The 15,927-nt window shown below is 42.9% G+C and overlaps 1 protein-coding gene across 3 annotated transcripts in view; it reads left to right on the forward strand.

The window, feature by feature from the left end:
* Positions 1 to 2,620: 2,620 nt before the first annotated feature.
* ptpn13 (protein tyrosine phosphatase non-receptor type 13) overlaps positions 2,621 to 15,927 on the forward strand; it is a 256,822-nt gene continuing 243,515 nt past the window's right edge. For all 3 annotated transcript variants that reach the window (XM_078214036.1, XM_078214044.1, XM_078214053.1), the window contains exon 1: positions 2,621 to 2,913. The gene's annotated coding sequence lies outside the window, so the exon portion shown is untranslated. The remainder of the gene's footprint in view (positions 2,914 to 15,927) is intronic.

Consider the following 15,927-nt stretch of genomic DNA (forward strand, 5'->3'; position numbering starts at 1 on the left):
CCTCAGGACATCCTTTCCTGCAGCGTAACAGGTAGACAATGTTGGCTGAGTTGCAAGAGTATGCACCGTGTGCCTGGTGGATGGTGTTCTCGCGTGAGATGATGGCATCCATGTCGATGATCCGGCACATCTTGCAGAGGTTGCTGTGGCAGGGTTGTGTGGTGCCGTGGTCACTGTTCTCCTGAAGGCTGGGTAGTTTGCTGCGGACAATGGTCTGTTTGGGGTTGCGCGGTTGTTTGAAGCCAAGAAGTGGGGGTGTGGGGATGGCCTTGGCGAGATGTTTGTCTTCATCAATGACATGTTGAAGGCTCCGGAGGAGATGTCGTAGCTTCTCCGCTCCGGGGAAGTATTGGACGATGAAGGGTACTCTGTCCACCGTGTCCCGTGTTTGTCTTCTGAGGAGGTCGGTGCGGTTTTTCACTGTGGCGCGTCGGAACTGTCGATCGATGAGTCGAGCGCCATATCCTGTTCTTATGAGGGCATCTTTCAGCGTCTGGAGGTGTCTGTTGCGATCCTCCTCATCCGAGCAGATCCTGTGTAAACGGAGGGCATGTCCATAGGGGTTGGCTTCTTTAACGTGTTTAGGGTGGAAGCTGGAGAAGTGGAGCATCATGAGGTCATCCGTGGGCTTGCGGTACAGTGAGGTGCTGAGGTGACCGTCCTGAATGGAGATGCGTGTGTCCTAGAATGCAACCAATTCCGGAGAGTAGTCCATGGTGAGTCTGATGGTGGGATGGAACTTGGGATGTCCTCCGGAGCCTTCAACATGTCATTGATGAGATAGAGAATCTGGTGAACTGGTGCGATGACAATAATCTCTCCCTCAATGTCAACAAAACAAAGGAGATTGTCATCGACCTCAGGAAGCTTGGTGGAGGACCTGCCCCTGTCTACATCAATGGGGACAAAGTGGAAATGGTCGAGAGCTTCAAGTTTTTACGTGTCCAGATCACCAACAACCTGTCCTGGGCCTTCATGCCGATGCTATAGTTAAGAAAGCCCACCAACGCCTCTACTTTCTCAGAAGACTAAGGAAATTTGGCATGTCCGCTATGATGTTCACCAACTTTTAAAGATGCACTTTACAGATGCACCATAGAAAACATTATTTCTGGTTGTATCACAGCTTGGTATGGCTCCTGCTCTGTCCAAGACGGCAAAAAACTACAAAGGGGCATGAACGAAGCCCCACTCCATCACGCAAACCAGCCTCCCATCCATTGACTGTCTATACTTCCCACTGCCTTGGAAAGGCAGCCAGCATAACCAAGGACTCTGTGCACCCTGGACATACTCTCTTCCACCTTCTTCTGTCTGGAAAAAGAAACAAAAGTCTGAGGTCACGTACCAACCGACTCAAATACAGCTTGTATCCTGCTGCCATCAGGCTTTTTGAATGGACTTACCTCATATTAAGTTGATCTTTCTCTACATCCTAGCTATGGCTGAACAGTACATTCTGCACTCTCTCCTTTCCTTCTCTATGTATGGTATGGTTTGTCTATATAGCATGCAAGAAACAATACTTTTCACTGTATACTCATACATGTGACAATAATAAATCAAATCAAATCTATGTGCTGCTTTAGGAGAGACTAGGATCCAAGGACACAGCTCAGAGTAAAGGGATGACCTTTTAGAACCAAGATGAGGTGGGAAGATCGTATGAGGAAAGGCTGAGGGACTTGAGGTTGTTTTCGTTAGAGAGAAGAAGGTTAAGAGGTGACTCAATAGAGGCATACAAGATGATCAGAGGATTAGATAGGGTGGATAGTGAGAGCCTTTTTCCTCAGATGGTGATGGCTAACACGAGGGGACATAGCTTTAAGTTGAGGGGTGAGAGATATAGGACCGATGTTAGAGGTAGGTTCTTTACTCAGAGAGTAGTAAGGGCATGGAATGCCCTGGCTGCAGTAGTGGACTCGTCAACATTAAGAGCATTCAAATGGTTATTGGATAAACATATGGATGATATTGGAATAGTGTAGTTTAGAGGGGCTTTAGATTGGTTTCACCGGTCGGTGCAACATCGAGGGCCAAAGGGCCTGTACTGCGCTGTAATGTTCTATATTCTATGAATTTCTTCAGCCAGACGGTGGTGAATCTGTGGAATGTATTGCCACAGAAGGCTGTGGAGGCCAGGTCGCTGAGTGTATTTAAGACAGAAATAGATAGGTTCTTGATTGGTAAGGGCATCAAAAGGAGAGAATGGGGTTGAGAAACATATCAGCCATGATTTAATGGCGGAGCAGACTCAATGGGCCAAATGTCCTAATTCTGCTCCTATATCTTATGGTCTTAAATAGACCCTGGGGAGGGGTGGATGGTCAAAAACAATGAAGTCTTGTAATGCTTGCAAGTGCCAATTTGTTTTTAAAATGTGACCACGATGAAAAGATAAAACAAAAACTACTTGTGCCATTTACTTGTCTGAACACGTCCTTCTTCAGGATTGACAGAGGTAGGGCCAGCACCTGCTGTGGAACCTGCCCAGTTGACTGACTGGAACCCGAGTGAAGGCTGAAGAGCGGGACTGCATCTCCCAGGCTGCAGCGAGCAAACAGCGGGGCGCTCAGTGATGCGCAGGCGCGAGTAGCCTGGCCGACACAAGATTCGCTCCACAGTCGGATACAATCAACAGGCTGCAGGCGCGGATACACTGTAGCCGTGCAACAAAATACCTCCTGCACAAGAGACATGTCCCAGTTGCTCCAGGAGTTGTTGGGATCCCTGAATTGAACAACGACAAAAAAAAACCAACCCCTGATTAAGCCCTTGTTGTGAAATGTTCCTCTCGTCCCAGCCGAGTCACTGCGGAGATGCGGCTGTTGCTGCCCTGAGGAGCAGCGCTCCAGAACGCGCCTTGACCGCAGTGCCGCGAGAGCTCCGTCTTTCCTCTCCCTATCATCGCCGGTAAGTTGGAACAATTTAAATAGACGCCTCCGGGGCTGAAGGAGTTTAAACTGGGGAGGAGGTGAAATTCAGTCGAAGTAGCTAAGCCAGCATACACGGTAAGGAGACACCGTGCCAGTGGGAGCGACAGAGGAACTTGTCTTGGTGATTTGTAATTGGGGGTTGGGGTGTGTGAGAGAGAAAGCAGCAAGGGAGGAAATGGGTTAAATCAGTTTGAAAACATAGTGGCTCGGATCTCTTAATTTGCAGTTTGGGTGATGGTCCTTCTCGTATTCAATATGGAATCGGCGTTTTTTGTTCCCATACGTTATTCTGAAGTTGTTTACTTGTTTTTGCTACCGAATTCGAGTTTTGGTAAAACTTCATTGGACTGAAAAAAGTCTAGTTAACGGGCCGGTCTGAATGCTTTCTGGAATGATTAAGGGATTTATTTTTTAACGGGTGAGAACTTCAGATCACTTTTATATTATGATTTCGCTGAAGCAGTTACTTTTGACCTCACTACCTCAGCCATTGTGTTAATTTAATCGGTTTGTTTTCTAGAAAAATTAAACTGGGGTTAATACGAGCTCCTGCACACTCCTTAGAAAACATGGGTCGTGGAGATAATCCACGGTAACGTTTAGAATCGAAAGAGATTAGTGTGTTTCAAATGCTCCATTGCACGCCTTTGTGAGATTTCATGTGTGTTTATGGGGGAGGGGGGAGTGGGTGAGAAAAAGGCACCTGACAGGTTATATGGTATAATTTTATAAATACCTGTTCGTATAATGCTGTCTTGATCGCGAGTTGTGCATTTCAATTCTGGCAGTCAGTAAAACAATGGATCTGATCTTTTAAGGTTGCAACCCGGGTGGGTAGGCATGACATACTCTGTGAACCACTATCCCCATAGCAACCCGCAATGAAGGAGCTGCCGAACAAGAGGCCTGGTGATGAGTCTTCACATGCCAGATTTTTTTTAGAAAACAGTGATTTACATAGTTTCCCGAAGAGTGCCAGTCAGTTTGCCACACAACGCTGCATTCGTTTATTGCAAGTACTGTATAATTACCTTATATAGCTACATCGAATTAAGTCAGATGATTGAACTTACTTCAGTGATTAGGTCGTTATCCCACCATTTCTTTTCGTTCAAATGGATCCCTTTTCTAGCCTAATAGTAGATGCAAATGAAAATTTAATGTTTACCCTACAATAAGCAAACCTAGCATTTTTAATTTTATCAGGGTTAAGATGTTTTTTCTTTCATAAATGCAGTGATGTGTGGCATTTCAATTTTGCTGTACACTTGTAAAATTCTTCTGATTTGCTGATATTTGTAATTTGTTTTATCAATTGAACAAAGAAAATTACAGCACAAGAACAGGCCCTTCGGCCCTCCAAGCCTGCACCGACCATGTTGCCCGAATTAAGTAAAATCCCTGACCCTTCCAGGGACCATATCCCTCTATTCCCATCCTATTCATGTATTTGTCAGGACGTCCCTTAAAAATCACTATCGTATCTGCTTCCACTACTTTCCTGGCAGCGGGTTCCAGGCACCCACCACTGTGTAAAAAAAAAAACCTGCCATGTACATCTCCTTTAAACCTTGCACCTTAAACCTGTGCCCCCTAGTAATTGACTCTTCCACCCTGGGGAAAAGCTTCTGACTATCCACTCTTTCTATGCCCCTCATAATCTTGTAGTCTTCTATCAGGTCGCCCCTCAACCTCTGTCGAACCACTGAGAATAAATCAAGATTTTTCAATCTCTCCTCATAGCTAATGCCCTCCATACCAGGCAACATCCTGGTAAATCTTTTTTGTACCCTCTCCAAAGCCCCCACATCCTTTTGATAATGTGGCGACCAGAATTGAACCAGAATATATTCCAAGTGCGGCCTAACTAAGGTTCTATAAAGCTGCAACATGACTTGCCAATTTTTAAACGCCCTGGTTGATGAAGGCAAGTATGCCTTCTTGACTACCTTCTCCACCTGCATTGCCACTTTCAGTTGCCTGTGTACCTATACACCCAGATCCCTTTGCCTATCAATACTCTTAAGGGTTCTGCCATTTGATGTATATTTCCCATCTTTATTAGACTTTCCAAAATGCATTACCTCACATTTGTCCAGATTAAACTCCATCTGCCATCTCTCCGCCCAAGTCTCCAACCGATCTATATCCTGCTGTATCCTCTGATGGTCCTCATCGCTATCCGCAAATCCACCAACCTTTGTGTCGTCCTCAAACTTATTAATCAAACCAGTTACATTTTCCTTCAAATCATTTAACAGCAAAGATCCCAGCACTGATCCCTGAGGAACGCCATTTGTCACAGCTCTCCATTCAGAAATGCACCCTTCCACTGCTACCCTCTGTCTTCTATGACCGAGCCAGTTTTGTATCCACCTTGCCAGCTCACCTCTGATCCCATGCGACTTCGCCTTCTGCACCAGTCTGCCATGAGGGACCCTGTCAAAGGCCTTACTGAAGTCCCATGTAGACAACATCCACTGCCCTACCCTCATCAATCATCATCGTCACTTCCTTGAAAAACTCGGATCAAGTTAGTGAGACACGACCTGCCCTTCACAAAACCATGTTGTCTCTCACTAATACATCCACTTATTTCCAAGTGGGAATAAATCCTGTCTCGAAGAATCCTCTCCAACAATTTCCCTACCACTAATGTAAGGCTCACCGGCCTGTAATTACCTGGATTATTCTTGCTCCCTTAAACATTGGCTACTCTCCAATCCTCTGGGATCTCTCCTGTAGCCAATGAGGATACAAAGATTTCTCTCAAGGCCCCAGGAATTTCCTCCCTTGCCTCTCTCAGTATGTTGGGGTATATCCCATCAGGTCCTGGGGACTTGTCAACCTTAATGAATCCAACATATCTTGCCAATATCCAGCCTTTGATGTAAACTATCATTATAGAGGCAGCAATGAAGTATTGCATTTGTCTTATACCCTACGCTGTGTATGAAATAGGATGATGTGGAGGTGCCAGCGTTGGACGGGGTGGACACAGTAAGAAGTCTCACAACACCGGGTTAAAGTCCAACAGGATTATTTGGAATCACCTGATGAAGGAGCAGTGCTCCAAAAGCTCATGATTCCAAATAAATTTGTTAGACTTTAACCTGGTGTTGAGATTTCTTACTATGAAATAGGATGGAATTCGGCCAGAGCTGTGGCAGGACAGCTGTTGTTTGACGATGACTTAAACTAATTTAGTTTAGAAGGAAAATGATCTCATAGATGGACCAGTATAATAAACTAGAAGTTGTGTTGTAAGTTAACTTTCTGAGCATAATCACATCAAACTAGATAATGTGATCTGGGTTTGCATTGTATATGCATTTAACTTTGTCCTTCAAACATTGTTCAACTGTAAATCATGGTGGAAATTGTAATGCTGGTACAAGACCACAATAATTTATTTATTGTCTGGACTGTTGATGTATTTTGAGGAAAAATAATCCCAGTGGCACTTGTTTAGCACGCTTTCACCATGTACTGTACAGCCACTAAAGATGGAAACAACACAATTTTGTAATCATTTCACTAATAATTGAAATATGTTTACAGTATGAGAATGATTTACTGACAAGATCCAAGGTGAGGGATTTGATCTTGAGTGCTTGTTTGAATTTGTTTTTTCAAACTTTGATGCATTTGAAAGTATTGAAGCGTAAGGCAATTGGTTTATAAAGGGATTTTAGACAGTAGGGCGAGATTCATTGCCACTGATCTTGGGAATTTGTGGGGCAGTTAGAGTTGGATAGCTTATGACCATTGGCTGGGAGATAGAATTTGGGATGGTTGGACAAGTATGGATAGATATGTAAATGAAATTGTGGATGTTGATTGTAGTATATTAGAAAGCTAATAAAGTTGGTGAGGATGAAGGAGGTAATATGATTTCATATGTGACAGAAGGCAACCAACTGGGTTTTAAAGGAGGTGGAATTTCGGTAGGTTGAAACTTGGGAGACTAACAAGGAAGGTGCTGGAGAAATGGAGTCCCGAGGGATTGTGCTGTTATTTGGCAGGCTACAGAGAAAGGACACTTTTTTTATGGACTCTAGGGCACACATTCCACATTGGAATCAATCCTCTACAACAGTCCCATGATTAGAGGTACTTGAGTATCTCTGAAAAAAATACATCTTGTTGAAACTTTTCATCTTGTGCTCATCAGTACAATCACAAGAATACCAGTGTCAGGGAAAACAACAACTTTATGCTGGTTGAAAAGAGTGTGCTGATTGCTTGACAAGTGGACTCTGGTGGAGGCGTTGCCACAGAGAATGCACTAGTTAATGGTGACTGATGGTTAACTGCCAAGCATTGTTTGAAAATTTAAACCAGATAGCTTGACTTTGATAGGTCATGGCATTGCCCTGAGGAATGAACCAGCAAATGGCTGTCACTTATTTTGTTTAGCTGAAACAGGCACAATGTGTGTATATGTTCTTTCTGTCTGCAAAGAACATGACCTGGTGTACTAATATATGTAGCTTCCAGTACATGCAAATGTGTGACACCACAAGCCTGACTGACAATTCCAATTGGTTGGCAATGTAATCTTTAGCACAGGGAGAGTTATTTAGCAAATGCTGTGCAAGTGCAGAATCACATTTAATTGTTGGACACTATTTTGAGTTTTACAAACACAGACTGGCTGGCTAAAGTCTGTACCTTGCCCATTTCAAACAGTGGAATGGACATGCTGTTTGAAATGATCTGCCAGTCTTTGGGGCATACATACCTAGCATATAAATACTAACCAAAGTCCACTTGCCAACCTATTAGCATTCCCTTCTCGTACAGTATGAAGTTGCTGTTTCCCCTGATCTTGGTAACACCAAAAACCATATGCCACATTACTCATTTGTGTGATAGAACGTATTTTTGCCTTGATGGCAGCATCCTGTTAGTGACGAATACCACTCGCATTGCTACTGCATTATATTAGTGTGAAACAGCTAGCTTCACCTGTTACTCAAATATTTGAGAGACCTTGTCCTTTCAGGATAGTCTGAGGTAGAACGGGCACTTTTCAGGATTGAAAGTGACCCCGTTAGGCCAATTCATGAGTTTGCGAGATATACAGTGTGGAAAGATCTGACCAGAGTAACTATTCTAATAACCGATTTAAGATTGTCAGTCGGGCTCACAATGTTACACGTGTGTGCTGGAAGCTACATTTACTAATACACAGGGCCCTGTCCTTTGCAGACAGAACATGTGTATGCATTACACCTGTTACAAAATAACCAATAGCCATTCGCTGGTTCATTGGTCAAGGCATTGCCCTGAGCAATTAGAGCCAAGTTGCCAAAAGGTACTTAAGCTGAACATTCATCTTTAGACAATAAACATTGCATTCCTTACTTGTTTATACTCTTCGGGAAGCAGAATGTGGACTGAAGCAGCTAATCTCACATTTCTTCTACTTTTGGAGTTGTTTTCCATCTTCCCACCTGGGATTGTGCCTCAAATAAGTTGGGGGGGGGGGGGGGGGGAGAGTTTGTACTTCGACACTCCAACACAGATTCTCCGGGCATGTCTATGCTTTTAGCAGCCACCAGGGTCACTTTCTGTGAGATGCCATTTAAAAAATATATAATTGCATGCGCATCTTAGCATGAATTAGTTTGATAGTCAGCTATATATCAAAGTATTACCCTGTTGACAGTTTGGAATATTTCCCAGTGCCAGGTAAAATGTGGAATAGCATGTAATTATGCACTTGATATTCCCTATTGTGAAGATTCATTAGTGAGGAAAGCTAAATGTAATAAGTGATGCATGAAAGCTGAAGATATCCGAACTCTTGTTTCCACTCTTCTCAAAAATAATTGCAATTTTGGATACAAGCCGATTTTACTTTTTTGAGCCTCTGTGCTTATGTTACCTGACAGCTTCCACCATGTTTGTTTCTTTTTAAGGTTAATGGTCTAGTCATGGTTCCATTATTCAATACTGCTAAGAGACACGGGAAAAAATAGTTATAGTATTGTTAATGGCATTTTAATGCTTTTTTGTAGGCATTCCATCTCTTAGAAGAAATGGGTTGAGCATCTTTGTTGCATACAATACTGTATCCACTGAACTTAGATCAAAGTTTTATACAGTTTAAACCAGTGGATGCTTTCATTTTAACAATGACCTAAACTGAAGACAATCTTGAGGTTTAATTTGAGAGGTGCTTTGAGTTTATGGTGTGCCAGAAGGAATTATTTCAGCTGCTTCGTGCACGTGCTACCTTTTGATTTCCAACTGCATGTGATTTGTGGAAGCATTGAGACAGGTTGGTTAAAATCTCCTCTGCAGCTTGAGACCGTAACAAAGAGGATTGGATTTCTACTTATTAATGGTGGGTTCAGGATATTATAAGTGTCATATTACATAAATTACACTGTAATGAAAAGTGTGAAAGAAAGGCAATCATTTCCAAGCTTTTTCTGACCTGGAGCCAGGAGTTCTTAAGCACTTGTCTCCAGGATTTGCCTCCTTTCAACAGTTAGACTTTGTAGCCTCAAATATACAGGCTCCGTAAAATAGATCCCAACTTAACAGCAGAATGTCAGGACACTAATGTTGTAGCACATTGCAACTCTGACTTCACCACGAATAAGAGTAGAGCAGTCACTGTTTAATGCTGTCATAACAGGTTGCACTTCCATAATACCTTTTAATACAGTGAAACACTGCAAAGAGGAGGTAGCAAAGTTGAAGAGAGCGAGGTATTCAGGAGGCATTTGGATATGAGAAATGATGTGGTGATGCGCAGTGCTTTAGAAAGAGTGTTCCATAGTGCTGGGACATGATTACCATTGATAGTAAAGCAGGAAAAGGGAGATAGTTGGTTAAACTGTAGTCAAGATTGACCAGGTAAAATAGGCAGTGACTCAGGTGTGACTGCATCTGGAATACTCTGCATGGCTTTAGTCTCTGCACCTAAGAAAATAGATACTTGCCTTGGAAGCAGTGAATGTTCACTAGATTGATTCCTGGGATGAGAGAGATGTCCAATGATGACAGGCTGAGTAGAAAAGCCGTATGTCCTCTGGGAGTTTAGAAGAGTGAGAGGTAATCTCGCTGAAATGTACAGGGTTTTGAGGGTCTTAATAGATTGGATGTTGAGAGTCTGTTTCCTCTGGCTGGATAGTCTAGACCTAGGGGGCATAGCCCCAGGATAAAGGATCAATCATTTAAGACTGGGATGAGTAATTTCTTCACTTGGACGGTTGTGACTCTTTGCAATTTGCAGTGGGTGATCAAGGCTGAGGTAGATTTTTGGCTCCATGGACTCTATGGGGATCAGGTGGAAAATTGGAATTGTAGTCCAAGATTGGTTGTGATTTTATTGAATAGTGAAGCAGGCTTGGGGGGCTATATGGCCTTTTCCTGTCCCTATTATTGTGTTCATGTGGTCTTAGTACTGAACCAAATATGAAGTTTGAAGCTCAGTTTAGAATGACATCAGCAACAAAGGTTCCATACTATTGGGTTCTACCTGAACAAACAGCTGGAAGTAGTTTCGGATTTGAGGACTAAAATGCAAAGCAATGTATTTGTTTGCCTCATGATAATTGTATTGGAAAGCAACATAGAGATCTGAAATTTAAATTCCATCATAACAAATTGCCAAATTGAATTCCGTAAATCTGATAATTTTGGAGGCTCATATCAGAAAATTACAATGAATTTGGTTATACTGTCATAAAAGCTGAGCTTGTTCACTAATGTTGTTCAGCGCAAGAATCTCAACTTCCTTTTTTTTAATAGGTGCCCAGCAGTTGAGGAGAAAATTGAGACAGTTAGGGAGTGTAGGAAAAGGGTTGGACATGATTTGAAAAGATAGATTTTGAAATGTTTTAAAAATCTGGAATGGTGGTGGCAAGATAGAGGAAAATGGGCAAGAAGTTCCAGAGGGAAGCAGCATAGTGACTGAATGAAACAGCAGTGGAAGCTTATGTTTTAAAGTAATTTAGAGTGCATGCAACATCCATTAGTTTGTTTGGAAGGTTCAGTAAAATTTGGTAGAATTATAAAGCTAGGTAGTAGTAATGCCCTATATAAGCTGAACAGTTCTTACAAATGGTACTGCTGAAAAGGAACTTTCTCGACAAGAAACAGGAACGATCTTGGGTTAGAAGTTTGGTATAGGGAGGGTGGCCATGCTGATCTACAAACAGTAGTTGCAGAAAGTGTGGTGGCTATGTTGGGGTAGCTTGGAAAGTTACCATGGCAGAGTGGGACCACAGTGGTATGCCGAAATGTCGCAGTAATGACAATGGAATTGTTGAATATCCCAGAGGAGATAAACCATAGAGGCTCTGGTGCTGTAGTTACAGTCACATAGAATATAGTCCGTGACTTTGAATTAATTTGTGACTTTGAAATACTTAAGTCCACTTGCAGCACTAAGTTAACTCTGAACACAGTAATAAAGAGGTGGGTGTGGAAGAGGATTGTGAAATGTTTGGGAATTTGTTGAGGAAGAGGAGGCTGGAGATGGGGTAGTATTTGGAGCAATACAGAGTGGACTTTCGCTGCAATAACAGCAGTTTTGAAGAGAAGATCTTGAGACATGAGTGGGCTTGGAAGGAAGAGTTGTTAGGTACTGTAGGTGAGTGATTCTGGTAAGAGCTTCAGCTCCTATTCTGAGCTGTTATTGAGTGGAGGAGACAGTTTCGCAAAAGGAGGCTGAGGCACTTGAGACAAAAGTTTAGCTTTGGACATTGAGAAGTTCTTGAGAACTTCACACTAGGGTTTGAAAGAAGGGACAGATGGAATTGTCCTTGTCCTGCAAGCCTGTAGAAATTAGACCTCCAGAATTTTGTTCACAGCAGGACTTTAGAAAAATTTTAATGTTGTGCCTAGGATCTTTTTGTGGGCTTTCATCTATGGTTGCATACATCTGCTTTCACTTCCTTTCCAACATAGTAAGTAGGTTAAAAAAATGAAATTGAAAGCCCTTGATGAGAAATGTTCAGGTCTAGCCACGACGAGTAAATTTTATGGAAGGGAAGGAAAAATTGAATATGTGCCTCCTATAGAAGTTTTAACTCTTAAGTGATTCAATAACATCAAGATGTGAAGGCAACCGAGTTTCTCCCCTCCCCCCCCCATGCATCCACTTTCTGCTAGTTGAGGGGTCTAGGGGCATAGTCTTTAAAACTAGAGTTAGGAATGAAGTTAGCAAACACTTCTTCACACAGAGGGTGTTAGAGAAGTTTAGAATCTATTTAGTTTAATTTTATTTATTGAATTATTTAGCTTGATTCAGTAAATGGCAATTGATATTAGATCAGTTCGTTTCAAAACTGAGATTGATAAACTTTTGTTCACCAAAGGTATTAAGGGATTTGGGGAGCAAGAAAGGAGTTAGGCTGCAGCCATGATCTTGTTGCATGGTGGGACAAGCTCAAATGGCTTAATGGCCTATCCCTGTCCTGATTTTCCTCATTTTCTACTCAGTCAGTAGTCACCAACTAATTAATTCATTGGTGACATATTCCGAAAGGGAAGAAAATAGCTCATGACGTACCAAACAGATCAGGATCCACGTAGATTGTATTCAAGATCTGTTCTGAGTCACCAGATTTTAGCTGGAAAGGTGGTGGGGGTGCAGCATTTGGCCTGGACAAAGATGGGAACAAAGTAAATTATGGGCTGCATTTCTGTTTGTCATCTGATGGCCCCTGCTTAAACGTACAGCCATGAAACTGTTGGAGAAAGATAGCTGAGTTTTTCAAAAGCAGTTCATGAAAGACTATATAAATATGTTTTGTCACTTATGTACTCTTTCCTCCTCTCTATTCCCATTCTCCTCTTGTGAAATTGCACTGCTCTTAATGTAATTTAAACAGGTGATAGTGGGGATCTGTGATTTCATTTGGGTTGGTGGATATTGTGGTAGACGCAAAGGGCACTGAGTGCTCGCTGTTGAATTTTGTGATTTTATAGAGTCATAGAGGTTTACAGCATGGAAACAGGCCCTTCGGCCCAACTTGTCCATGCCGTCCTTTTTTTTAAACCTCTAAGCTAGTCCCAATTGCCTGGGTTTGGCCCATATCGGTCTATACCCATCTTACCCATGTAACTGTCTAAATGCTTTTTAAAAGACAATATTGTACCCGCCTCTACTACTACCTCTGGCAGCTTGTTCCAGACACTCACCACCCTCTGAAAAAAATGCCCCTCTGGACCCTTTTGTATCTCTCCCCTCTCACCTTAAACCTATGCCTTCTAGTTTTAGACTCCCCTACCATTGGGAAAAGATATTGGCTATCGAGCTGATCTATGCCCCTCATTATTTTATATTTTAAGATCACCCCCCCACTTCCTACGCTCCAGAGAAAAAAGTTCCAGTCTATCCAACCTCTCCTTATAACTCAAACCATCAAGTCCTGGTAGCATCCTAATAATTTTTTTCTGCACTCTTTTGAGTTTAATAATATCCTTTCTATAATAGGGTGACCAGAACTGTTCACAGTATTCCAAGTGTTGTCTTACCAATGTCTTGTACAACTTCAACAAGGCATCCCAACTCCTGTATTCAATGTTCTGTCCAATGAAACCAAGCATGCCGAATGCCTTCTTCACCACACTGTCTACCTGTGATTCCATTTTCACGGAGGTATGAACCTGTACCCCAGATCTCTTTGTTCTATAACTCTCCCCAACGCCCTATCATTAACTGAGTCCTGCCCTAGTTCAATCAACCAAAATGCATCACCTCGCATTTATCTAAATTAAACTCCATCTGCCATTCGTCAGCCCAATTGATCAAGATTCTGTTGCAATCCTAGATAACGACCTTCACTGTCCACTATGCCACCAATCCTGATGTCATATGCAAACTTACTAACCATTCCTCCTATATTCTCATCCAAATCATTAATATAAATGACAAATAACGTAGAAACCCTACAGTGCAGAAAGAGGCCATTTGGCCCATCGAGTCTGCACCGACCACAATCCCACCCAGGCCCTACCCCCATATCCCCACATATTTACCCGCTAAACCCTCTAACCTACGCATCTCAGGACACTAAGGGGCAATTTTAGCATGGCCAATCAACCTAACCCGCACATCTTTGGACTGTGGGAGGAAACCGGAGCACCCGGAGGAAACCCACGCAGACACGAGGAGAATGTGCAAACTCCACACAGACAGTGACCCAAACGGGGAATCGAACCCAGGTCCCTGGAGCTGTGAAGCAGCAGTGCTAACCACTGTGCTACCGTGCCGCCCTATAACAGTGACCCAGTACCGACCCTTGAGTCACACCGCTGGTCACAGGCCTCCAGTTTGAAAAACAACCCTCTACGACCACTCTTTGGCTTCTGTCATCGCTTTTGTATCCATTTAGCTACCTCACCCTGGATCCCGTGAGATTTAATCTTATGCAACAACCTACCGTGAGGTACCTTGGCAAAGGCCTTGCTAGTCCATGTAGACAACATCAACTGCACTGCCCTCATTTACCTTCTTGGTTACCCCTACAAAAAACTCAATCCAATTTGTGAGACATGATTTTCCACTCACAAAGCCATGCTGACTGTCCCTAATCAGTCCTTGCATCTCTAAATGCCTGTAGATCCTGTCTCTCAAAATACCTTCTGACAACTTACCCACTACAGATGTGAGGCTCACCAGCCTGTAGTTCCCAGGCTTTTCCCTGCAGCCCTTTTTAAACAAAGGCACAACATTTGCCACCCTCCAATCTTCAGGCACCTCATCTGTGACTATCAATGATTCAGATATCTCTGCTAGGGGACCTGCAATTTCCTCCCTGGCCTCCCACAGTGTCCTGGGATACACTTCATCAGATCCCAGGGCTTTATCTACACCAATGCGCTTTAAGGCTTCCAGCCCCTCCTCTTCTGTTTTATGTACACTCCTCAAGGCTTCACTGTTTATTTCCCCAAGTTCCCTAACATCTATGCTTTTCTCAACAGTAAATACTGATGAGAAATTTTCATTTAGGATCTCATCCATCTCTTGTGGATCCGCACATAGATGACCTTGTTGATCCTTAAGAGGCCCTACTCTCTCCCTAGTTACTCTTTTGCCTTTTATGTATTTGTAGAAGCTCTTTGGATTCTCCTTTGCCTTATCTGCCAAAACAATCTCATGTCCCCTTATTGCCCTCCTGATTTCTCTCTCAACTCTACTCCTACACCCACTATACTCTTCAAGGGATTCACTTGATCCCAGCTGCCTATGCAAGTCATGTGCCGCTGCCTTCTTGACGAGGGCCTCAATATCCTGAGTTATCCAGGGTTTCCTACTTCTACCAGCCTTGCCCTTCACTCTGAGAACCCTGGGTTAACACACTTTTAAAAGCCTCCCACTCACCAGATGTCCCTTTTCCTTCCCACAGACTCCCCCAATTAACTTTTGAAAGTTCCTGCCTGATACCATCAAAATTGGCCTTTCCCCAATTTAGAATTTTAACTTTTGTGCCAAACCAATCATTCTCCATAGTTTTCTTAAAACTAATAGAATTATGGTCACTCGTCCCAAAGTGATTGCTCACTAACACTTCTGTCACCTGCCCTTCCTTATTTCCCAAGAGGAGGTCAAGTTTTGCCCCCTCTCCAGTCGGGCCATCCACATACTGAATGAGAAATTCCTCCTGAATGCACTCAACAAATTTCTCTCCATCCAACCCTCTAATACTATGGCTGTCCCAGTCAATGTTGGGAAAATTAAAATCTCCGACTATTACCACCCTATATTTCTTGGAGCTATTTGTAATCTCCTTACATATTTGCTCCTCAGTTTCCCACTGACTATTTGGGGCCTCTCGTGCAACCCTATCAAAGTGATTTCCCCCTTCTTATTTGTCAGTTCTACCCATATAGACACAGTGGCCGAACCCTCGGATATATCCCCTCTCAGTACTGCCGTGATGTTTTCCTTAATCAAAAGTACAACTCCCCCTCCTCTCGTACCTCCTGTTCTATCTTTCGTATAGCATCTGTACCCTGGAAC

This window comes from Mustelus asterias, chromosome 1, assembly GCF_964213995.1.
Source record: "Mustelus asterias chromosome 1, sMusAst1.hap1.1, whole genome shotgun sequence".
Classification (NCBI taxonomy): domain Eukaryota; kingdom Metazoa; phylum Chordata; class Chondrichthyes; order Carcharhiniformes; family Triakidae; genus Mustelus; species Mustelus asterias.